The 25,775-nt window shown below is 43.2% G+C and overlaps 1 protein-coding gene and 1 long non-coding RNA gene across 4 annotated transcripts in view; one reads left to right on the top strand and one right to left on the bottom strand.

Moving 5' to 3' along the window:
- The window catches only part of LOC138250561 (uncharacterized), a 200,948-nt gene extending 180,027 nt beyond the window's left edge, over positions 1-20,921 (top strand). Inside the window, exons 1-3 of one of the 2 annotated variants that reach the window (XR_011194985.1) lie at positions 20,244-20,273; positions 20,387-20,441; positions 20,761-20,921. This is a non-coding gene — a long non-coding RNA (uncharacterized lncRNA). Of the gene's footprint in view, positions 1-20,243; positions 20,274-20,386; positions 20,442-20,760 lie in introns of those variants that run through there. The other variant, XR_011194986.1, reaches the window with a different exon arrangement.
- LOC138250551 (uncharacterized) overlaps positions 1-22,355 on the bottom strand; it is a 235,957-nt gene extending 213,602 nt beyond the window's left edge. For both annotated transcript variants that reach the window (XM_069205551.1, XM_069205541.1), the window contains exon 1: positions 22,228-22,355. The gene's annotated coding sequence lies outside the window, so the exon portion shown is untranslated. The remainder of the gene's footprint in view (positions 1-22,227) is intronic.
- Between the last annotated feature and the right edge of the window lie 3,420 nt (positions 22,356-25,775).

Below are 25,775 nucleotides of genomic sequence, written 5' to 3'. Positions count from 1 at the left end.
CGTCACCCGGGATCACGGGTAAGAAAAGAAAATAAAGGTCCAGTTTCAGGTAAGTGTTCTCTGGATTACTTCTTCTATGGAAATATTTTCTTTATGGGCATGCGGGAATAGTAAGGAAAAAAGGGGGAGAATTATGTTAGCCTGAATAGGGATAATAGACTCCGGAAAACACGAGTGTCGTGTATCACAGATGCATGCAAAGGACTTCGGGCATCACCATGGTGCCGACTTCTTAACTACAAGACCATATCTATATCCTTGCGGCGCATTAAAATAGTGCTGCTTGTGTCTCTAGTACCTATCTGTTTCCTACTTCTCCCTTTTCTCGTGCCCAAATGTGAAACCAATTGCGTACCTATAACAGCCACACCCCTCCAGGGACATGGCGAGCCTCAGTGTTCCTCCCAGGGATTCTGTATCGGCCGACGTCTCCGATCATGCTTCCTGCGACCCTTCTCCTCCAGTCTCTGTCACATCTCTCCACACTCCCCAGGTCTCCGTACTCGCTCTCCATTCGCCCTGCGAGTCTCAGTCTTCCTCCTCCCTGTTCCTCCACTTTCCGTCTCCCTCTTCTGTGCTCCTCCAGTCTCAGTCTTCTCCTCCTGCGCTCCTCTGTACGTCGGCACGCTCCTCCATGCACACCGACGTAACACATTTCATTGTGCCCCTGGGGTATGGATCCGGCGGCCGCGGGTCTTCCCAGTTTACATCGCTTGTGCCAGGTACGGCCTCCCTGCTACAGTCACTCCCTCTCGGAAACGGCTGAAATAACCATTGGACGTGGGAAATCTTGAAAGGAGATCCATGTTTTTCTGTGTGGCGCTCGGGCATGATGGATCTATAAGGGTTGAAGGTGTAAGAGCCATTTAAAAACCAGTTGGTTGGTGTCCTTATGGCGTGCAAACCAGGTTAACATGGCATTATCCGTGATCAACATAAAGGGTCGTCCCAGTAGATAACACTGCAGAGCCTCAATAGCCCATTTAATGGCTAAACACTCTTTTTCCAGCGTCCGATAGTGTTTTTCCAGCTGCAGAAGCTTTGTGCTGATGTACACTTTGGGGTGAGGATGTCGCCAATCACCAATACAATTTAGACAGAGAGCACTTGTACTTGAGCACTGGTCAGCTGGGGTAAAGAGCCCAGAGTCTTAAAGCCAGCAAAAACTAACATTAGCACAGGATCAAAAACAGGAGGTCAGAAGCAAAAAGACAAGGAAACCATGCCAAAAGCTGACAGGTCTTACGAAATGTTTACATTTCTGTAAACGTCCAAAGAGACAGAGAAAATGGAAGGTGATTAAATTGCATTAATAACTTGAAGCTCTTCAAAGAAGATGAGAAAAGAAATGCAGTTAACAGCCGAGCAGCATTTAAGGTACAGATGGTTTGAAAACGATAGTAAAGAAAACATTCTGGTAACACATGCATGTTACATACGAAACAGGCCTATATGTACGGCAAACATGAATGCACCAACATGTTAAAATGTGTATTTGCAGGGTTCAGTGCCCAGGAAAAAAATTTTAGGTGATCATAACCAACAGAATGAGCAAGTGCACCATATTATTTTAGAAGCAGGTTTGTATCTGGTGCACTAATAAAAGTAACAGAAATGCAACAGACAGGAAACTTCCACTCTGCTATCCTGAGAGCTATGTGTAGTGAATAAGATTACTGCTGGCAGGGTTGTCCTACTTGTACCACTCTGGCTCTAAAGGAGTCCAACTCGTCATAGACTAGAGTGAGATACACCAGACTTTTTTTTTTCCCCCACCCCAGGGGTTGCAATAGCCAAGATCCATGCTGAGTGTATACATTGACTCAAATAACTCTATACACATAGCCTACTGAGCTAATATCAGCCTCTCCACTATGCTTTTAAAAAGGTCAAGACGAAAGCCTGGAAAAACGTGATCTCTCGAAAACTGGGAAGAAGTTGGGGCAAATTTAAGTACTAAAAAGGTAGCTTGGGCTTTGGATGAACTGGCTTTTCCTTAATGCCTGCCAAGCAGTAATGGACCTTTCCATCGAGCTTTTAGTTGTACTTTATCTAAACTTGGATGGAGACGGTGCACCAGCACAGACAGACTTTGCAAAAGATAAAACATATAAACTGGTGACGCTCTGCTGCTGACACTTGCCTAGGAAGAAGAGAAACTGTACTGCCTGTAGTGGAGAAAGGCAGGCTCCTCCATAAAAGAACAAACACAAAATAACAAGCACATAGTACTTAACTAGTAAGAAGGGTACCTCAATGAAAGTATCACTCTGGAGACCCTTACAGCCCATGTAGCCAAAAGGTACATAACTTACAAACCCCTAACATTACCTACAGAAAGCATTTCAGCACTGTGAATGTAACGAGTCTACATCAACGTCATCTGCCCTTTACCTCTAACTTCATGGAGGCCCCATTAAGCCCTAAACAGACCGCCTTGTTATAGTTTCAGTCTAGGTCTTGGAGGGAATGTTCCATTAACTGAGGTCAGTTACCTTGATTATGGAACTGTTAGAAATGTTCTTCTATTTTGCATGGTTTTGTAGTTCTTGTTTCTTTGCACTGTGACAACATTATGTTTAGTTTAAAGTTAATCACATTAAGGCAAAGCCAGAACCTGATTCTTAGGCAGGTTTAAAAAAAAAAAAAAATGTCCCAAGCTGAATTGTGAAAGGATTACTTCAGGAAGTAGCAGGTTTAAAATCTCATACCACATGACATAGAAAATGGAAAATAAATATTTAATAAACAATGTCACCACTGTTATATGCCACTGCTACATTTTCAAGGAAGAACAGCAATTTTATTACAGAGTAAGTAAAAGAGTGGTTAACACGTATGTGGTTTTATTACTGCCTTCATTAGGCCTTTGGTTTCCAATGCTGCCTGTGCTTGTGATGCATTGTCTAGTATAAATAGAATGTATCAGAACATAGCATCAGGACTTTTCACAGTTGTATGATGGAGGTGCCATTCTGGATATCAAAAAAGCCTTGTACTCAACGCTGACAAAAACATGGGTTCTTGTTATTGGGAATCCGTGTATGTCGTCATAGGACTCTTAATTTCAATCTTAAACCTACTTCATTGTCTACCTACCACGGTCATCTATCTTTTAACCCAATAGTTGACAAGACATCCTGTACTGCTTTCTCCTACTAGAGACATTTTAAAAAGGCTTATGTTTCCTTAATCTAGGGAGAACAGGAAGATCACGGAGTCTGTAAACTCTAGCTCTGCTGAAAAGTCAATCTTTTTGCAGGGCATGCAAACTTCTGATGCTTATTAACTAGGATGGCCTTGCTGTGTTTCCCCAAGTTCGTAACTAGCAAATATCTATAAAAGTCCAGTAAAAAAAGGATATTTTCAATTCACCTGTACCATCTGAGAGGAACATCACCTTGGTAATCTTTGTGTGGGGGCCAGATATAAACTGTATGCAAGTACACGTGCTCTTTGTTCTTCCACCACGTCCATTGTGGTTGTTCCTAAACAGAGTATGCCCCATAAAAAGCCACTCAGGTGCCATTTTATTTTCTTCCATGTTTACAACATTTTGTTGTGAAATAATCAAGTCACACTCGATGGCATTTTGTGGGAAATATGATGGTACTGGTAGACAGCTCATCCCGGAGGCCCTAAGTCTCTAGCTCCCCACCATGGAGATTGATCATGGTTCTTGTGGTCTGATGTTTCTAAACAGAGGCCTGCACGCATAAGAGTGAGCTTTCTTGAGCAAAGCTGTTACTTCAAGAAACCAAATTCCACTTTACATTTTTCTGCTCACAATTTACTGAACTTCCTTCAACTTTATAAAACCAATATTTTGTACCCTCGACTTCCTGAATGCCAACACCCCCATGAGTATCAGAGCACATTTAAAAACGTAATCTCGTTAATAGCTCCCGTTCCCATAGGCACACTTGCAGTAATTCCCTCAAAATGAACCACTTTTTGGAGAGATTTGTCTCTATGTAACTTCAGAAAAAACACATTAGACAAATCCCTTTAATTACCGCGCTATTGAAGAAAAACAAAAAACATTCAGCAGAAAAAGCAGCCACTAGCCAGGCACGAAATGTATCTTTCATGATTTATTTTGTCACTGGTCCGAGATAATTTACAAGCCTGGGGTGAGTACTTGACAGCATTCAATAGCAACGTTACGATTTTAAGTGCCTCTCAAAGCACAATGGATTTACAACCTTCCATACGTTCCCAAGTACACTACATTGATCTTTTATTCAGTTTGCATAAAAGATATGTGGCATTCCACACAGAGTTAAGAGTCACCAATAGGCATATATTGTCTGAAGGTGTTTCTATCAACCCTGCAAACAGTGACAGAGCTAGCAGCCCTTACCACAAGAGCACGGCTTTGTGGCGGTGTCTTACGTTGCAGCATCCTGCTTACACTTTTTATTCTCTAAAAGATTAACAGGATTTCAGACATATTTAGTGCTGCATGTGAATGCATGCCTCTGGGTTAGTTCTTTGTTCACATTTTCTTCTCACTATGGTTGCTAATTTGTTTCGAAAATGTCGACGTACAGCTAATTGGAGGGAACAGGTGCATAAACAAAAACAACATAGTAGGGTACTAATTAGATTAAGCAAAGTGTGATGAATTCTCTTGACTGCATATTTAGTGATGAAGCCTTCCTATAAAATCAATTATTTCATGTATATCCAAACTAAATTTAACAAACTGATGCATAGGGAAGCCCTTTGTGCTGTTGGAATTGTGAATTATGTACGCACACGAAAAGTCTGCCCACCTACACATGGGTGTATTTGGCAAAGTACTGCATGTCTGGCTGCATGCATTTCACATATGTGGGTATTGGCACCGGGTAGGTCATTCTGCCTAGTTCTGCCTTTCCAAATCAGGTACATTTATCGTAGTGAAGCCCAAAGAGTTTAAATTAGAGGACAGCAAAACGATGGAGATGATTTAGGTGGGGATGTGGCCATAGGAGAATAAGCTTAAAGAAAGAAGGATGAGGGCAGAGATGCCACTTTACGGGCAGATCTTGGCTTTTCACTGATAATGGTGCACCTTAATACTTTCCTTGAACATCATTTTTTTTTAACAAAGCCTTTTTCGTGGACCATGGCGGTTTGCAGGGGTTCTTGTTGTGAACAAAGCACTGCCAGTAATCACAATCCCTTCTGGCTTTGTTAGCAGCGTGTCTGAAAAGGCAGATATGAGAAAAGTCACATGCTTGTATCAAAGTGTTCCCGCCATTCAGCAGTTTCCAAATAAAAGGGACACCCTGCCCCGTGCCTTCCTCAGCTTGTGGCTAAGCAGTAGGGCACCCGCGCTATAAATAAGCAGGGGTACTCTGTCCAGCCCCGAGTTGTGCCCTGCCTATTTCTAAACTCAATATAAATAACATTAAAAACGGACCTTCAGGAAGAACTGCTGACAACAGGAAAGGGATATGAAGGGAACGTTTAGTAAAAGAATGAAGGCAATGGAAGCAAAAGCCAAACATCGAGACAGCATCTCAAAGCAGTGGTACATCAGCAGGCAGAACGTTTCTTGAAAGCTCCCGGGACTTAAGCAGTCTGAGGTCTGCTGTCAGCCCTTGAACCTGAGATACTGAGTTCTAGAGGTCTGAACCCAGAACTCCCAAAGAATGACTCCCAACTTTGAGTCTGATTACATTTTTTGAAGAGTAGGTTGATTAATTATTGCCAATAGCATATTGAGAACAGGCATCATTTTCTTCTAGGAAACGGTTGCGCTGTGCTGGGAGAGCACAATAGTTATGGGTGTTGTTAAAGAAGCACATATGTTGCGAAATATTTTTTTTTTTATCTACACGTTAATACTCACAACGCTCTGCCTTTCCTTGCGGCCCGGGTCATTTTAGGTCACTTTGCTGGTACGGTGGAGGTTTACTAGTGAGCGTGAACTTCTCTACAGTTCTTTGCTAAAGGGAAGGTCAACATGAATCACTTTATTTCATCAATAAGACCCAGAAACTGAAGTCGAGAAAATCTCAAAGGAGAACCCAATCACGTTGTGTTAATATTCATTTACTTAATTGTGAAGCACACTGTCAGCCAGTCACCCGTTGATCTGCCAAATACACATGCAAATGCACACAGACACCAATCAGGGCGGACAAGGAAACTAGAAGCTGAACAAAAAGCAAGAGGAGAATTCCCTGCAATGACTCAATTGCTGTAAACCAAGAGGTGATACAGGTTAACTGACCTGGGGGCTCTTTCAAGTGCTCATCTGGATAGGATGAGTATCAACCTCTGTTTCCCCGATTAGAATGAAGGCGAGAAAAAAAACAGAAGCACCAACAAGAGAAATGGGAGACAAACACATGCTATCATACAAATGCAACTGCTCGACACTTTCATGGAGCGCTTCACAAGAAAGAAAAAAAAAGCACTTGCACTGCATTAGGGCAAGCACTGGCTAGCATTCAAGCTATTGGCATTGTTAATTCATAACTGGACTTTTCTTGCCACATAAATTGGTCAACCCTTTTCTTGCCACATAATTTCGTCTTTTCCTGCCATATAATTCCAGTGGCCCTGCATATAACTAAAGCACTTCCATTTATCTTCTTCCTGTATCTGCCGCAAAAAATGAAAATGTTGCCATTTAGCATCCTGATATAAATCTGCCATGCTAATTCCAATGGAATACCACTTTCACAACCCCACCATCAAAGTTGCTGGCCAACATAATTCCTCAAAAAAAAGACACAAGCCAGCCACAGAGGAGAAGTAAACTAGAAGGATCACCCAAACATATCAAGAGGCTTTAAAGTCATAGTGAAATAATAATGTTAAGTTGGCCTAAAGTATGGTCATAATTGTAATAAGGAGCGATTATTAAAACATATATAATCATATAAACCTTTATCAGAAACAAACTTTTAGCATTAGTCCCTAGAGGGCACCATAACAAAAATATAATCAGTAAAAGACATGGTCATTTAACCATATTGTTGGTCCCTAGAGGGCATGACCTCATGAAAAAAAACAAAGTAATGCAGTGTAACCATATACTTAGCCCCTAAAGGTTGTTTTTAGGATATTACAAACAAGGCCTTCAAAACAAAACTTCTCTCAGCTGTAAAACAAAAGTTGTAGCCATGAGAAAGCTTAAAAGACATTGAATGTTGGGAAGGGTTATTATTTTAGCGTCCCCACTAACCTAGTGTGGGGACCCAGAGAGAATGTAGACAGAAAAAGCATTTTGAAGGTGATCCCATTGTCCTAGGACCGCCATAGGCTGAGTTATGAATACTATAGTAGGTTGACCCCGATGCTCAGAACAGCTCCTAGAGGACACCAAAATAAAAATAGCATTTGGAAGAAACATGATGTAGACAGAAAGACCACATTGTGGCCCATGTTTTGAAGATAACCCCATTGTCCCAGGACCACCACAGGCTGAGTTATGAGCAAAAATGTTATGGGACAAGTTTCCATGCCATGAATATTTTAATATGACTAATGCGTAGAACAGCCCCTAGACAACACCACAATGAAAAGCATTCGTGTAAAAAAAACTAAAAAAAACACACATGGTCATGTAACTATATAGTCAGCCCCTAGAGGGCATAACAACACACAAAAAGAAAATGGCAATAAATGCAGTGTAACCACATATTTAGCCCAGAGAGCGTATTATTTTGCATTACATATATACATAGATACCAGCCCTATAGCATTGATATCACAAAGGCTCTTAAAATACAAACCACTCTCAGCTGTAAAAACAAACGTTTCAGCCATGACAGAGCTTAAACAGACACTGAATGGTGGTAGGGGTTATTATTTTGGGGTCCCTGCTAACAGTGTGGGGACCCAAAGATGATGTAGACAGAAAGAGCATGCTGTTGTCAACGTTTTGGTGGTGGTGGTCCCATTGTCCTAGGACCACCACAGGCTGAGTTATGAGCAAAAATGTTTTGTAAAAGTAATGCCCTGCAAAGCATTACAGGTAGAGTTTTCCCGAGTACAGTGAATATTGTAATATCGGCTCTCCCGGTGTTCCAGGAGAGCCGCTTTCACTTTGAGGATTTCTGTTTTACATAAAGCATTCACCAATTTCAAGTGTTTTAAATGGAGAGCCACAAGATATGACTGACTAGGTAACCGAACAATGTAACCAGCATTCCAATAGCGCTGACTGAGTTCACGCTTTTGTTCCTTTTTGTGCTGTAAGCACCATGGCCGCCATGCAGCACGAAGGGGAGGGACAAAATAAATAGTTCTCCCACGCTGAAGTTTCTCAGCAATCGTGCAATAATCCTTATAACAGGGGCAGTCTGCAAGGCGTGACAAAAACAACCTCAAGGCGGAACAAAGGTATGGCAATTACCAATGACATCAAGGGATTTTTTAAAGTCAAGCCCACAAACAAGTTGAAGTGATGGGCATGAGGTGGGCATTGTTGAAAGTCCACAATACTTACAACAGGTCAAAAAATACTTGCACGCTCAACCTAATGAGTTCCCGAAAAGAGAGCACTTGTGGAGGAATAGAAGAAGCCTATTAGAGACGTGGGAGAAACTATGCTCCACAGAAGGGGCAAAAACCTGCTGGACAGTCAAACAAATAAAGCCAACAAACAGACAGCAAGCAGCTGTGAGTAACAAAACACAAAGCCTATGGTAGGCAATGGGAAGAATGCATTCCTATGTCAGCTTTCAGCATGTCCCAATAGGTATTGGCAACCAGACAGCTGTGCTTTCTGGTAGACTTTGGCCTTAAAAAAGGGCTTAGGAAACGCAGGGGAAAGGGCTTAGCAGTTAAAGGGTTAAAAGAAAAAAAAAATGTATAAAACACAAGACTGGTGGCTGCTCCCTGAGGCACATTGCTCTTTGAGGTGCCCTGAGCAGATTTAAAGCCATCAGAACCTTGACACTGCCACCATCCAAATAGCAATTTGTGCTGCCAGCAAGGCAGTCACCACACCATTAGCTCGATAAAACCTATTTTAGGCTGATCCAACAAGTAAATATTTATGAAAAACTAGGTTCTACGTTTACCACGTTTCCAGTTTTTTAGCTGCAGTTTGTGGAAGCAATAGCTAGGCATAACAACTGGGTCATAGTTCGGTTTATAAAGATACATGGGGAACCACAATAGAAGAGAGGATTTTTTAAACTGTGCAACTAGACAAAGATTGAATGCTGAACCAGAGTTAATGCTACATTAACTGGAAATACCAGCTTTCACAATACGAGGCAAGAAAGATTCAAATAAAGTGTTATGTTCAGAAAAGTGGTTGTTTGAAGGTGGGACAATAAATACCCAGGACAGGCGAATATGAAGAAGATGTTCTAAACTCATTACTATTCTATCAATGTAATAAAAAGCAAGAGTGCTTAGAGCTCCAGAAAATGCAGAAAAGATAGCCTCTTGCCAACAGGATAACTAAGGTCCTCTGAAGAATTAAGAAAAGTTTTTAAAGGGTGTGATAACAAGTGGCCCTGCATGCTGTAATCACTGTGCAAACATCTGTTTTACTCAGAGCCTCTTGCCAATAGGGTAACTAAGGTCCTCTGAAAAATTAAGAACAGTTTTTAAAGGGTGTGATAACAAGTGGCCCCTCATTCTGTAATCACTGTGCAAACATCTGTTCTACTCAGAAACTAATTATAAGTGGAGCACACTTTATTACACCCAAGAATTATCGCATGCAGTAAATTCCAGCAGATCAAACTGGGCAGAATTTAACAGCTTTTACAAAGACAAGAGGATTTTAGTGTGGAAAGTGTATATAAATGAGCTATTGGCTTTGCCTTTGTGTTTTAGCCACATCGCACACCAGCATGCTGCTGTTAAGTATGACTAAAAGTTAGTGGTGTAGAAGAGAGTGGCGTGGAGAGTCATAGGGTGGATTACAGTGTTCTGTCAATGAGTACTGTATATTAGAGTAGCACAGGGTGGAGTCACGTACAGTGGAGTGGCAAAGAATAGAGTTGACTGGTGTACAGGGAGTGCAGAATTATTAGGCAAGTTGTATTTTTGAGGATTAATTTTATTATTATTGAACAACAACCATGTTCTCAATGAACCCAAAAAACTCATTAATATCAAAGCTGAATATTTTTGGAAGTAGTTTTTAGTTTGTTTTTAGTTTTAGCTATGTTAGGGGGATATCTGTGTGTGCAGGCGACTATTACTGTGCATAATTATTAGGCAACTTAACAAAAAAAAAAAATATATACCCATTTCAATTATTTATTATTACCAGTGAAACCAATATAACATCTCAACATTCACAAATATACATTTCTGACATTCAAAAACAAAACAAAAACAAATCAGTGACCAATATAGCCACCTTTCTTTGCAAGGACACTCAAAAGCCTGCCATCCATGGATTCTGTCAGTGTTTTGATCTGTTCACCATCAACATTGCGTGCAGCAGCAACCACAGCCTCCCAGACACTGTTCAGAGAGGTGTACTGTTTTCCCTCCTTGTAAATCTCACATTTGATGATGGACCACAGGTTCTCAATGGGGTTCAGATCAGTTGAACAAGGAGGCCATGTCATTAGATTTCCTTCTTTTATACCCTTTCTTGCCAGCCACGCTGTGGAGTACTTGGACGCGTGTGATGGAGCATTGTCCTGCATGAAAATCATGTTTTTCTTGAAGGATACAGACTTCTTCCTGTACCACTGCTTGAAGAAGGTGTCTTCCAGGAACTGGCAGTAGGACTGGGAGTTGAGCTTGACTCCATCCTCAACCCGAAAAGGCCCCACAAGCTCATCTTTGATGATACCAGCCCAAACCAGTACTCCACCTCCACCTTGCTGGCGTCTGAGTCGGACTGGAGCTCTCTGCCCTTTACCAATCCAGCCACGGGCCCATCCATCTGGCCCATCAAGACTCACTCTCATTTCATCAGTCCATAAAACCTTAGAAAAATCAGTCTTGAGATATTTCTTGGCCCAGTCTTGACGTTTCAGCTTGTGTGTCTTGTTCAGTGGTGGTCGTCTTTCAGCCTTTCTTACCTTGGCCATGTCTCTGAGTATTGCACACCTTGTGCTTTTGGGCACTCCAGTGATGTTGCAGCTCTGAAATATGGCCAAACTGGTGGCAAGTGGCATCGTGGCAGCTGCACGCTTGACTTTTCTCAGTTCATGGGCAGTTATTTTGCGCCTTGGTTTTTCCACACGCTTCTTGCGACCCTGTTGACTATTTTGAATGAAACGCTTGATTGTTCGATGATCACGCTTCAGAAGCTTTGCAATTTTAAGAGTGCTGCATCCCTCTGCAAGATATCTCACTATTTTTGACTTTTCGGAGCCTGTCAAGTCCTTCTTTTGACCCATTTTGCCAAAGGAAAGGAAGTTGCCTAATAATTATGCACACCTGATATAGGGTGTTGATGTCATTAGACCACACCCCTTCTCATTACAGAGATGCACATCACCTAATATGCTTAATTGGTAGTAGGCTTTCGAGCCTATACAGCTTGGAGTAAGACAACATGCATAAAGAGGATGATGTGGTCAAAATACTCATCTGCCTAATAATTCTGCACTCCCTGTATAGTGTACTTGCGTATGGTGGTGCAGAGTACAGTGACGTAGAGTGCACTGGTGTAGAGGGCAGTGGCATAGAATTGACTAAAAGTAAGTGGTGTAGAGGAGAGTGGCGTAGAGCGTCACTGGGTGGATTGCAGTGTTGTGTTAATGAGTATCGTATATTGTAGTAGCACCTAGTGGAGTCACGTACAGTGGAGTGGTTAAGATTAGAGCTGACTGGTGGAAAGTGTTCTGGCGTAGAGGGGTGCAGACTACAGTGGCGTAGAGTGCACTGGTGTAGAGGGCAGTGGCACAGAATTCAGTGGCTTACAATGCAGCATCGTAGAATGTAGTGGTATAGTCCTGCATAGTAGAGTTAGATGGTGTAGTGTAGGATGGAGTGGTGCAAAGCAGAGTGGCGTAGAGCAGAGTGGCGCAGAGTAGAATATAGCTGTGTAGAGTGCAGTTGCATGAAATGCAGTGGCGTAGAGTTCAGCAGCGCAGAGTGGAGCGCAGAAGCACAGAGTAGAATGGACTGGTGTAAAGTGCATTGGTTTAGAGTACAGTGGCTTAAAATGCAGCATCATAGAATGCAGTGGTACAGTCCTGCTTAAGAGTCCAATGATGTACAGTGCAGAGTGGAGTGACGCACAGAGTAGAGTGAGAGAGTACAATATAATGCTGTAGAGTGCACTTGCACAGAATGCATTGGCATAGAGTTCAGTAGCACAGAGTGGAGTGATGCAGAGTAGAGTGTTGTACTGTGCAATGGCGATTTGAGTACACTGGTGCAGAATAGAGTGCAGAAGCACAGAGTAGAATAGCAGGGGTGTGGAATTTATTAAAATATCTACTTGTCCAGGGGACAGGTTGCTTCTCAAATCTACTTGTCCTGTAAAAAGATCTACTTGTCCCTTTGGTGCCATGTAGTGTGGCGACAAATTATGGCAGCAATCTCATTATGTAAGAGCTCTGATAATAGCCTCTCTGATTATGCCAGGGCTACTACCTTAGTAGGGCTTGAATACTTGCAGTTTCAATCCCTACTGTAGCAATTTCCTTATTTTTCCACCTTTCTGCAGATCTGCATACTGGGGCTGGAGGAAGCAGTAAGCAATAGTTCCAGGGCTGAAATGCCTTTGAGTCTGCAAACCTACTAACCTGCATGTTTTAAAGATTTTCACCAGCTTCTCTCTAATATTTTCCCATAATAAGAAAGGTTGGACATTTACTCCTGACAATGGCAGAATTAGAACTTCTTCCAGGGTTGGGAAGAAAATGGCTGGAGGGAAAATGACCTTGCAAATGCTCAATAGATTTTCACATAAGCAAATCTACACATCGTATTTACCCATGCTAAAATACAGTTCACAAATATTTTATAGGGGTACGACATATACCATGGGTGCACTTTTGTGACTTTCTTTAAGAATTTGGGGCCACATGTCAGTAGGTTCAGATTTGCGACCCGCAAATTACGAGTCAGAGAGACTCGCAATTTGCGAGTCGCAAATCCGAATGTAGGATGGCACCATCTGTGATTCGCAAGGGCTTCGCAAATGCCCACCTCATGAATAATCATGAGGTGGGTCGCAATTTGCGACCCCCTTGCGAATGGCGGCCCTCACAGGGATGGTGGCCTGCTGGAGACAGCAGACCACCATGTCTGTGACTGCTTTTTAATAAAGCTGTTTTTTTTGTAATGCAGTCCGTTTTCCTTAAAGGAAAACGAGATGCATTACAAAAACGAAAAATGAAACGTTTTCGTTTCATTTTTTCAGAGCAGGCAGTGTTCCGCAGGACCACTGCCTGCTCTGAAAAAATGTTTACAGTGACATTCACAATGGGGAAGGGGTCCCATGGGGAACCCTTCCCTTTAGCGAAAGTGTTAGCACCCATTTGAAATGGGTGAAAACTGCGATTGGTTTGCGCCCGTGTTCGCGGTCACAAAACAATCCTACATTGCACTGCGAGTCGCAATTAGGAAGGGAACACCCCTTCCTAATTGCGAGTCGCAAACCCGTTTTGCGATTCGGTAACCAGGTTACCGAATGGCAAAACTGGGTTTGTGCATCGCAATGTGCTTTTTGCACGCCGCAAACAGCGAAAGTCGCTGTTTGCGACATGCAAAAAGCTACCTACATGTGGGTCTTGGTCCCTAATTAGGTCTGGTGTTAACAAAACATTTTGTTTTTATTAAACTTCTATTTCTCTCTCTTTCGGCTGGCTTTACTGTGAGCGATCGTATTCTGCTCTTCCACAAGGAGCAAATTGGCACACAAAGTAGTTTTGTTCAGTGTCAGGAACTACAGTGGCAATCATTGACGTAACGAAACTGGAGGGTGCCCCTTTGCAAAGAACATGGAGGAGGAGCCCCGTCTCCAGACTCACTCAGGCCAGGTGCTGTGCTGAAGGGCCCCCCAGGAGGGCGGCTGCGAGGCCTTTGTTATGCCACTGGTGGCAATGTGTGCTTTTAGAGTTCAAAAACGTTTTTTTTTTTTTTTTTGCCAGTGTTTGTTACAGTGTTGAGGGCCTGATAGCTCCCACAACAATAAAGTGTTACAAAAGCCATGTCAAAACAAGACACGCATTGATGAAACCAAAAGACTTATAAAAATATGTCAGATCAGTTGGCTTTGTCAGTGTTTGTTTATTTTCATGCTTGCCGTAATCGTGTTGAAAATGGTTACACTGATTTTCCATTAGAAATATTTTTGGGAAATACTAGCATGCACCAACACATTTTACTAAATGACACTTCATTTGCATCTAATCAGAGAGCATTCTGGGAGCATTATACTTAGCCTCATAGCCTAAACTTTTCAAACGTGTATACACGTTTTTCTTTTTTGTACTGGAACCAACATCATTAGTGAAGTGTGACCTTAAAACATTTATTTACAGCACTCACCCTAATAATGAAGGATTTCAAATAATGAACCATAAATACAAGTTCCAACAGCATTATCTTTTGGAAACACATTACCTCAACTGCAGAGAGTTCCACTCTCTGTAAACAGGTAGCCAAAAGGTTTGTGCTGCAGAGGGTTGGGCCTACTTGCCCCAAGGACAAAGTAAACATAAAAACTTGTTGCCCTTGACCCCAAACCAGATGTCCCGGGCGTCGGGCGATAGGAATTCCACATCCCTGAATAGACTGGCGTAAAATGCATTGGTTTAAAGTGCAGTGGCATAGAGGGCAGCAGTATATAATTCAGATGCTTACAATGCATTGGCATAGATTAGAATGTTGCATAGTAGAGTGCAGTAGCATAGAGTGCAGTTATGCATAGAAGAGTACACTAGCATAGAGTGCAATAGTGCAGAGTAAAGTGGCATAGAGTTCAGTGGCAAAAGTGCAGAGTTGAGTGGCGTAAAAGGCACTGTTGTCAAGTGCAGTGGCATAGAGTCGGTTGGTGTGGGCCACAGTGGTGATATGTAGTGCCGCAGAGTGGAACAGTGCAGGGTAGAGTGCAGTGGCATAGTGTGAAATTGCATAAAATAAAGTGGTAGCAGAGTGCAATGGAGCAGAGTAAATAGGAGTGGCATGCAGTGGATTGACTTAAGAGTGCAGGGGCATAGAGTTGAGTGTTACAGACTACAATAAATTGGTGTAGAGTGTATTGGCATAAAGTGCAGTGGCGTATAGTACAGTGTTGCAGAGTGAAATTGTGCAGAGTAGATTGGAGTGGTGCAGAGTGGAGCAGCATAACCTGTTCAATTGAAATGACCGTTCCATTTGCACAGACATACAGTTTTACTATTAAAGGTTTACAGAGCACTATCTGTGGAAACGGCGTCACCACTGTTTTGATCACTATAGTATTTGCTTCCAACACAATTATTAATTAACAAAAACTGTGCTTCATTTGTGTATTCTTCAGGAGACGCAGGCAGTCCCACAGTGATCTACATCTCAAAGTCCTAAGTGAGGCTAACAGGGTGTTATGTGGCTGTGAAGTGTGAGCTTGGTATAGAGAGCAGCTGAACGGCAAGAACAGGCAAAATAACCAGACTAACAAAACAACCCGCACATCTTATACTTCCCTTCCCGAAGAGGACTCCCGAACTAAAAGCAGACCAAACTTGGGTTAAGTGTAATAAGGTGGTAAAGACAATTACCCCATCTCCGTCTCTGTGTGAGATGTCGAATGTATATCAATAGGATACAATGGTGCTGGCGTACAATATTTAATTATGCAGAGCGACCAGCAACAGAGCCCTCCACTATATTAGAACCTCAGCCTGGTCCGCAATCGTAGGACGTCTCCTGGGTCTGTGGTTCAGCAGCTGGGATCTGTTGTGATGTTCCCCTTCAGACTCTGTGCAGGCCTCAGTATCCAAGGTGCCCTGTATTCCCCATCTAGATTGTTTCCTATGACCCTCCTCATTAGGTTTTCACCCGGTCCCGGAATGATCATCTGCCATCGCTGAGGCTGGTTTGGTGCAATAGGTCGATGCTCTGTAAGCCAGGCCCATACCTCCTCTAGAGTATCAAAGATGTTTAAGTTTAATAGATTTATAAAGCGCATGGCTACCTGAACACCTCCCAGCGCTGAAAGAGGACGAAGGCATCACAGTGAGAATTTATGCTGGAAAGAGTAGTCTTCAATTTACCTTGAAAGGATAGTTCGGAATTGTCCATTCGAAGTGACAGGGGGAGGGAATTCCATAAGTTTGCTGCTTTGAATGTGAAGAACCTACCTCCCCATCTTGTTTTTTTAACACAGCAGGTGTTAATTAGAGCAGCAGATGGGGATCTAAGAGATCTCCGGGGGGTGTAGGGTGTGATCATGCGCTTGATAAAAGAAGGTCCCCTATCATGAAGAGCTTGATGTACCATACACAAAGCTTTAAAATTAATCCTTTGCTGGATAAGAAGCCAATGGAGGGAGGCTAAGTCTGGTTTGGCCGATGCAGTTCTGGGGATGGCCATGAAAAGCGGGCTGCCAGAGATGGGAGAACTCAGGAACAGCACGTTCCCATAGTCTAGGCGGGATAATATGAGGGCTTGAATAATAAGTCTTTTTGCAAGAAAGGGGAGAGATTTGAATTTTTTTTAAGCATTCTCAGAAGATTGAAGCAAGAAGCTGCTAATTCTTTTGCATGCTGTGTCATCGACAGACAGGAGTCCTGCCATACTCCTAGGCTTTTTAATGGTTTCCTTTAGGGCGGGGGAAGAAGTCTTTTCAATTCTTCTGGAATTGAGATGGGAGATTTACGTAGGGAAAAATTGCCAACCAACATTACTTCAGTTTTTTCATCATTTAGCTTGAGCTTACTATATGACATCCAGTTAACATTGCCTGTAAGGCAGGAGGATAGCGCTTCTTGATCAGAGTTTACATTGGTGCTAAAAAATAGACCAGCTGGGTATGATCAGCATAAGATATCAGAGAGAGACCATAGGGTTCCACAATTTTAGCCATGGGAGACATATGGATGTTACAAAGAGTGGTTTTAGAGGAGCCCTGAGAAACCCCACAGCTAAAGGAATGGATATCAGAAAAACAAAAGACCTATCCAAAACCTGAAACGACCTACATTCTAAGAAGGAAGAAAGCCAGTTAAAAATAGTACCTTCAAATCCCACTTGAGTAATTCTTTGAAGAAGGATTTTATGATTGACTGTGTCAAATGCTGCACTTAAGTCTAATAAAATAATTGCTGCATAGCCGCCAGTTTCTAGTCGTTGTCGAATTTCTTCGGTCACTGCCACAAGGGCGGTTTCCATACTATGTTGAGTTCTAAAACCCATATGAATGGGGTGTAGAAGCTTATGTTCTTCTAAGCCAGAAATTTGTTTAAACATGCTTTTCCGCTATTTTGGATGCTAAAGGAAGGAGAGCAATAGGTCTACAATTGCTTTGTAGGGATGCATCCATCTTTGGGTTTTTTCAGTAGAGGTTTAATAATCGTGTGTTTCCAAATTTGGGGTAGACTCCCAACTATAAAAGAATTGTTGAAAATATTAGTTAAAATCAGCGATATAACATTCAAACCTTGAACTAAAAGGGCTAGAGGAGCAGGATCCAAAGGAGATCCTGATTTTATTCTTAACAAATAATTTCCAAGTAGATCTCCTGTCATCGGTTGGATGACTGAGGGAGAAAGGGTCTGGAGTGATGGTGTTCAGTCTGAGAAAATTTTAGGCTCTTTAGATGAGTCATTAGAAAAGGTACAAGCTAAATTATTGCTGTGTTCTTTGGAAGCTTCTATAAGACTGGAGGTAACAGGTTCCTGAGTCATTTCCTTAAATATAGAGAAGATCTCCTTAAGAGAATTAGAGGATTGTTCTATTCTAAAAGCATAATAAGCTGCCTGCACAGATTTGATTTACATATGATATAATCTGACAGATTTTAAGTATTCCAATTTGGAAACATCATTGTGGGGTTTCCTCCATTTCCTTTCAAGTCTTTTACACTCCTTTTTTAAAAGACGCAATTGTGAGGAGAACCAAAGTGGCTTTTTGTGACCCCTGTTTTTAACCATCGTCTTGGTCTTTACAATGATATTTGCGGAACTAGAAATCCACTCAAGAAGTTCAACTTAAAATCAAGAAGCACTCAAAACCGTGAGGGATAGAGGAGCATATATGAGAGGTTTGTGTTCTGTAGTTTCCGCTTAATCTGATCATATGATTTTCACTGCGACTGAACAGGACAGGTGTAATCCAGCAAGATCAGAATGCAGCCAGATAGATGCATTAAGTGAAACCTCGCCCCTTTGAGTATGGCATATCTGTCTCTATAGTTCAAAAACCCGGCTATTATATGACGAGGTGAAGCTTCCAAAAGAGGTTTCAGAGCCAGTGACCTGTTGGATCTTTTGATTAAAAAGTAGGAGGGCAGGTGAGCATTAGCAAGCCAGGACTGGATCCGCTGCTCTTTAAATTTTTCCCTCTCCCTCGCTTTGGAAGAGATTGTTGCGACAAGTATGTTTTCAGCATCCTCTGTTCAGTTGTGAAGAGTTTTGGTGGACAGAGATAAGCAAGCTATTACGGACGAGAGTCCCTGCACCATGTCTTCCGGCTCGGAAATTCTACCCTCCACTTCGATCACTCGGTCTACGGCTACTCTGAGGTGTTGTCTCAATAGGGCCACATTGACCCAGACTACTCCAATCTCCCTCTCCAGAGCAGATTTGGAGTCCTGAATGGCCTGCAATATTACTGAGGTGTTGTCTCGGCCCTGTGGGTTTGATTCGTATGAGTCTCTTCCCGGGTAACCCCTCGCTCCCACCACGAGGAAGCATATTTGTCCATTTTGGTTTGTCTGTGACCCTTGTCACAACCTATAGTGCCTGCGGTTGTGTCAATCGAGAAGTCATGATCCTAGCAAGCTCTTGCCCTGGTGGTCCTAGAGGGCTCAGTCCTCCTCACCCGGCCCACAAGACAGTTGATGGGTGGGGGGTCTAACTAGCCTTCCCCGTAGAACCATGGTCAAGGGCAGCACGAACAGTCAGAATCCAGTGGACGGAGGGGAGTCACCGGCGCTCTGCCCTTCCCGCATCATCTGGGTCCTCCAAAGTCCTGTTATTGCCACCTAGACCTCTGTGGTGAAACAAGATGGTGCCCCCCAAGGGGGCAGATATAAAATACATAGGAGGTGCACCTGGGGCCAAGGGACTCATTATGTTCACACAAGGTCCTCCCCTCCCCCCCCCCACTAGGCCGGGGGAGGTCCTGGAGCACTCCACACCTTCTTGTGAAGTTCACAACAAGATCCCGCTTGGCTTTGGCAACATTTGTCCCAGATCTTCTTTTAATTGGCAGGGGAGGAGCTTCCTAAGTAACCCAGCAGAGGGGCAATGGGCTGTTCACCATCCCGTGAGGAAAGCCACAAAGCAGATCCTAGGTCCGTACCATCCTCTTTCCCTCCTGCCAGTCTCCAGTCAAGGGCTGGGTTCAAGTTCCGCCCACACCTCATGCTCATGAGGGGGCCCACCCTGTCAGAGCCATGCAACAAGTATGCACTCTAAGGGCCAACGATCACCGTCACCAAATCTGGTTCCAGCAACCCCTGGCCAACAGATCCTCACCCTGCCACCGGGGACACAGCAGACACCACTAAGAATGCAAGCTTCACTCCGGGCACAGTCCTCAGCCTCCACCACCTTGATCCCAACTCACCCCTTCAACTCGGTTGTCCCGGGATCTCCACCTCTGCTGCACTGTAAGGGGTGAATCTACGTCCCTCCTGGGCACTGGTTCATCTAGATCCCCGCTCAAACCGCTTGCGGGGCACACCAGCAAACAGGAGATCACTACTCCGTAGGAGCCCAACGAGAGCTCAAAAGACCACTTCCGCCATCTTGGCTACCCAGACCCCACGCCGCAGGGGTTGATGTTTATTATGTGCTCTACTAACAAAAGAATGGTGTTTGTCATGTAGCCTGTCTTTGTAACAAGTGGACATGAGACCTTTGGCTGTTTAACAGAGAAAGGAGAAGTGTAGGCGTCCTGACATAACCATCCCATTTTTCTAAGGCTGTAATTCCCTTTCAGCATACACCTCCTCACCATCTCAAGATGGCCACCAACGTTGACATGCACACAACCCCTCTTCTATGTTGAGGAGGGTGCTCCATTTTAACGAGTGGGACCGCATTACTCACATTATACGAGCGACACCAGAGTACGATCCCCAATCAGGCCGGCTTTACAAAAGGGACTGCCTCCTCCTGCTCAGTTACAGTACAGGCAAACAAAGGAGGGTAGGTTGTCCGCGCTCATTGTGCTTCAGACCTGTGAGTAGATTTACATGCCATTAGCTAACTATATTTAGAGGCATCTGTGAGTTAAAGCCTCAGTTCACAATTTACTGGGTATTTTTTGTTTTTGTTTTATTTTTTGTGAGCAGCTGTACGCAAACCTCTGATGTCGACCTATGTGGCACCACACAAACTTTGCTTAGGGTGAGAATACCTGCTTTTGACAATATTATCTTCCTGTATGGTATAACGTGTGTGTATTTGTTTATGTGCAGTTTTGCACATCAGACCATTTTGCAAAGATAGACATGTATGCCTATATGTGTGTCTTTGGGATATGCATGCATTTTTGTGAAGAGTTCACTTAAGATTCATCCTGGCGACCATGACTGGGTGCCCTCAGCAGAATTTTAATCCAGTGTCTATTGGATAAATGTCTATCATTCAAGAAAAAGTAATGTTGCAGTAAAATGGTATTTACTGCGACAGGAGTTTAATCTTCTCTATCTCTCCTTTCTTACAGGTTGGAAAGAAACCCCACCCTGAACCACTATCTGAGGAGTACCTCAAATCAGGACATTTTTAGCATACTTACATACCAGAGGGAGTAGCCTCACAAACATTATTACTTAGATAAGCTTTACTACATGGGGATCACTTTATCTCACTTTTTTTGGGCATGAAGAAGCACCACGGACCCTGTGTTGTTGGGTCTCTAGGTGCAAAACATGTTGACCTGGCTTACTTTAGCTACCTGGGTATATTGAATCCATAGCCCCATCCTGATTATAGTATTTTTAACCCCGCCAAGAGTGCCACATCATTAAACGTCAAGGGTGGACTCTCAGACAGTTTTAACTTATCTCGCTATCTTTCACACATCTAATACACTGAATCCCACACTGTTAGGACACCCTCACACTGACCATCATACAGCATAAAAATAAAATATCTCAGGTAAAGGGACCTGTCAAAGTGCCCGTAGGACATAGCAGCACAACCCTACAAGGAGCAGCACAATGAAGAAGCATGACATCCCTATGGGGTGTGTGAGGGCCCCACTAGAAGGAGTCTCCTGGTGTGGGATAGAGCTTAACTTTATTGCCAGTGTTAGTTGTTTCCATTAGAAACAGTACTTTCCTTTGGTTGTGGCATAAAAGCCAAAACTGCATACTTAGGAACTGGGAAACAGAGTTTGAGTCACATGTCAGATAGACATCCTGTGATTCTGGACAAATCACAATCTTTCTGTGCCAAAAGAAAATAGGAACATGTCCTCGTTTAACATAACTGGTGCTCATGTAAGGCGCTCCAATACCTATGGGTCAACTTTGTGCTAATATAAATGCAAAAATAAAATCTACTGTTCCAGAATGTTGTTTCAGGAATTAATTCAACAAATTTAGGATTAGGGGCGCAAATGTGGGTTCTCTAGGGGCTGGGGGGACAGTAGTCAATACTTCCCCGAACACCCAGTAACTTGTAAGCCTACATATTTTTATGATAAATGTGCAAGCAGATTATCTTGAAACATATAAAAATTACGTTAAGGTCAGGACCAAAAAAGCAATGTAACGTCCTGTGCTTTATGCAATCCTAACTCTGTGTGCTTCAATAAACATTCAGAAATACCCAAAACAAACCGCATACTGAACCACGTCGTAATCTCCAATTTAATGTATATTTTAAAGAAAAAAAATTAGAGGATCATACCAAAATGTCACAAAATATAGTTACCAAATAGAGCTTTTCCTCATTTTCCTTTTTTACCGGTCATGAACTAAAGGTTGTAGGTCACGGCCGATAAAAAAAAAAAAAAATGAAAAGAGAAGCGTTTGGTTTGCTGTGTGGTAAAGCATGTGGAGGCACCAGCGGCCACTTCTAGTCGCGGACCGGAGGTTGAATCTGGCAGTCGGTTTTAGAAACATGAAGAGAGCGAGCAGAAAGCGCGCGGGGCGTCACGCGCCACCGCCGATCTCCTATTCTTTACCTGCGTGTACAATGGCGGTTAACTCCCCTCGCGCGACCGCTACAACGTCCAGCGCCGAGCCGTCCACCGTGCAAGCGTACGCTAAAACACGCACGATGCCCCTTCAAAAGAGGCCCAAAACATGCACGACTATTGGGGGGGAAAAGACGCCGAAAACTAGTATAGCCCACGCAACGACACAAGTAGGTTACACATTAAAATCACATTCACAGAGAGAGTAAACGTTTTGAAAATTTTTAGAAATATAAATTCTAAACCAAAAACGGGGTGCCTATGCAGCAACCGAGACAGGGTGCAGAGTAAATCATTTTCAGGGTTTTATTCTGAAAGACATGCCACGACCAGAAACAAAGCGACAGGTTCTGGAAGCTAAGCAGTAAACTGACAAATAGCTCTTAACCACCGGAAGTCCTCCCCGTTCAGTCCGTAGAATGTTGTAAGAAGCAGTACCGAGCAACACAAAATCAAACATAAAGCAAGGTAATCGTCAAGGATACTATAATGCCATTTAACCAATTCAATGTAACACATCCCTTCCAACATATTAGATCTGTAAATGAGGTCACTCCGTGGAAATTAGGGTGATGAGTATTTAATGCGGCGTATGAGCACGCTGTATGAAATAACCGACAGGCTTTGCGCAAAACGAATCTTGTGCGACCTGATCTAATGAGGCAGATGTGTTTGGTCGGTGACACCGTTATTTACCAACGAGTGCGTCATTTGAAGATGTCTGCCGCATTAGCGCTTTTCCAAGTCCCTTTTCTGTGTTAGTGACAGTTTTCCCTCTGTCTCGCTCTCGGATTGAAACAAAGATTTTTGGTATTTCGGATTCTTGATATTTACCTACCTGAAACAGCAAAATGAAAAATGTCCTAGCCAACGAGAAGTAAAGTTTCAGTTTAATTAAGGACAAGGAAGTGAGGATTATGAATTTTTTTCTTCACGAGGATTAAGCAGTTCTTTCTTCACTTTACTAAAATAGCATTTTTCAAAGAAGAAATGAAAAAATACGTATCCCATGAAACATTGTGAATAAGTGTGCATAGTAACTACAGTACAATCATAACTGTCAGTGGTATATAAGTGTATGACGTTCCTTCCTGTTCTTCTTCACAGGAGGAAGCTAGTTTTGCATGATTATCCCATTCAAACCTTTGATCATTACCTACCAAAACAGAGAAGTAATGCATGTTTATAAAAAACTTTGTAACCAATTTATGATAATTTACAGAGCCCTGGACTTGGTCACCTCCTTCCTCACCGGCAGAACCCAGAGAGTCCGCCCCCCCCCCCATTCCGCTGGGAGGCCACCAAAATCCACTGCGACATACCCCAGGGTTCGTCTCCCAGCCAGACCCTCTTCAGCGTCGACATGGCCCCCCTTGCTAACATCGCCAGATCCAACAACCTCAACATCATCTCATATGCCGATGACACCCAGATGATCCTCTCTCTCACCAAGTACTCCACCAAGACCTACCTCCATGAAGGAATGAAGGCCATCGCCAAATGGATGAAGAGCAGCTGCCTCAAACTCAATTCCGACAAGACGGAAGTCCTCATCTTCGGCTCCACCCCCTCTGCATGGGATGACTCCTGGTGGCCTGCCACTCTCAGAACCGTTCCGACTCCCACCGACCACGCACGCACGCAACCTAGGATTCATCTTTGACCCCTCACTATCCATGACACAGCAAGTCAACGCCATCTCCTCCTCCTGCTTCAACACCCTCCACATGATCCGAAAGATCTACAAATGGATACCCAGCGAAACCAGAACAACAGTCACCCAAGCCCACGTAAGCAGCAAGGTGGACTATGGCAATGCCCTCTATGCAGGAACCACGGCCAAACTCCAGAAGCAACGCATCTAGAACGCCTCCGCACGCCTCATGCTGGACATCCCCGCCACTGCCACATCAGACCACCTGAAAAACCTGCACTGGCTCTCAGTCAACAAGAGAATCACCTTCAAACTCCTCACCCACGCTCACAAAGCACCGCACAACACCGGACCAGAATACCTCAACAGATGACTCTCCATCTACACTCCGACCCGGCATCACCGCTCCGCCGACCTCACCCTCGCAACGCATCCGCAGAGCTACAACCAGCGGTAGATCATTCTCGCACCTCGCCGCCAAAACGTGGTACACTCTTCCCACCCACCTGCGCCAGACCAAAGACCTCCTTACCTTCAGGAAACTTCTCAAGACCTGGCTGTTCGAGCAGTAGCAGCACCCCCACCAAAACACCTTCTCCCTCCTCAGCACATTGAGACTCTCACGGGTGAGTAGTGCGCTTTACAAATCCCCTGATTGATTGATAATCTTTGTCATGCCAATTAATCCATAACATGATTCTTTACATCAAGACAAGAGAACATTACAATTCTATTCACCAGATAGCTATTTAAATATTGATATAAATTATTGACTTTACTTACTGAAAACAAAGTTTCATAAGGAGGGTCAGGAGAGCATGTTTTGATGTCCCTGGGTGTGATAGTCCTCGCCTCCTTGTCCTTAATAGAATTTAAACTTTCCTTCTCATTAACTTGGAAGTTTTTTATCCTATGGCAGGACCAGAGGCGAGGATTATGCATGTTCAAAGTTATTTACCACCAGAGGCCTCTGAAATCGGTTTGAAATAGTGTTCTGCCTTCCTACTTATCTCGTATCAGAGCTTACAGAACCTCTCTGGAAGGCACTTCTGAGTTCAAAGAAGACCTTTATTGTTGTTAATTCTTCCCCACCCACAAGTTCTGGAGAGACGAACTAATAGATTTCAAGCACACGTTCAAAAGAGTAAAAGTAGTCACAGCAATGAAAACAAAATATATCACAGTACTTCTCAGTTGCAATGTACACAGCATATTATATTGGCAAAGCATACAAATTAAATTCATCACTGTATGAGACCTATCTTCAGCTTCATCTTTCTGGGGTCTGCAAGTTGATGACTCCGGTCAACTGCGAGAAAGAGATTATTTACCCACACGGGAGACTGGCAACTGGCGCCTAGTTCCAGCCTGAAGTCAAGCAGATTCGAATCTAAATCTCTGAAGCCCAGAGTCATCCTTACAAAAGCGTGCCCCCTCCTCTCAGACTCGGGAAAACTACGCAAGCCTTTGGAGACTGGCCAGATCTCCTAGACTTCTCCTCTTCCCAAGCCTGAGCAGAAAGGAAAACACCAAATGTATTCTCTCTTATCAGGTCTAGTCTGGTGTGAAGAAAACAGCTTGGTTCATCTTGTGGGAAAACATAGCTTGGAAGAATACAGACATCTGCGATGTTTCAACTGCAATGTCTAACTCCACGTTAAAGCCAATAGGCAGCTAACCTAAATATCAAATGTAATGTCTAATGTCATGTCAAAGCCAATAGGCAGCTAAGCTGAATACAGAATGTAATGTCTAATATCATGTCAAAGCCAATAGACAGCTAAGCTGAATACAGAATGTAATGTCTAATATCATGTCAAAGCCAATAGGCAGCTAAGCTGAATACAAAATGTAATGTCTAATATGTCAAAGACAATAGGCA

Source organism: Pleurodeles waltl, chromosome 1_2 (assembly GCF_031143425.1).
Source record: "Pleurodeles waltl isolate 20211129_DDA chromosome 1_2, aPleWal1.hap1.20221129, whole genome shotgun sequence".
NCBI lineage: Eukaryota > Metazoa > Chordata > Amphibia > Caudata > Salamandridae > Pleurodeles > Pleurodeles waltl.
The sequence above is the reverse complement of the archived record's forward strand: the minus strand, read 5'-3'. Positions and strand labels throughout refer to the sequence as shown.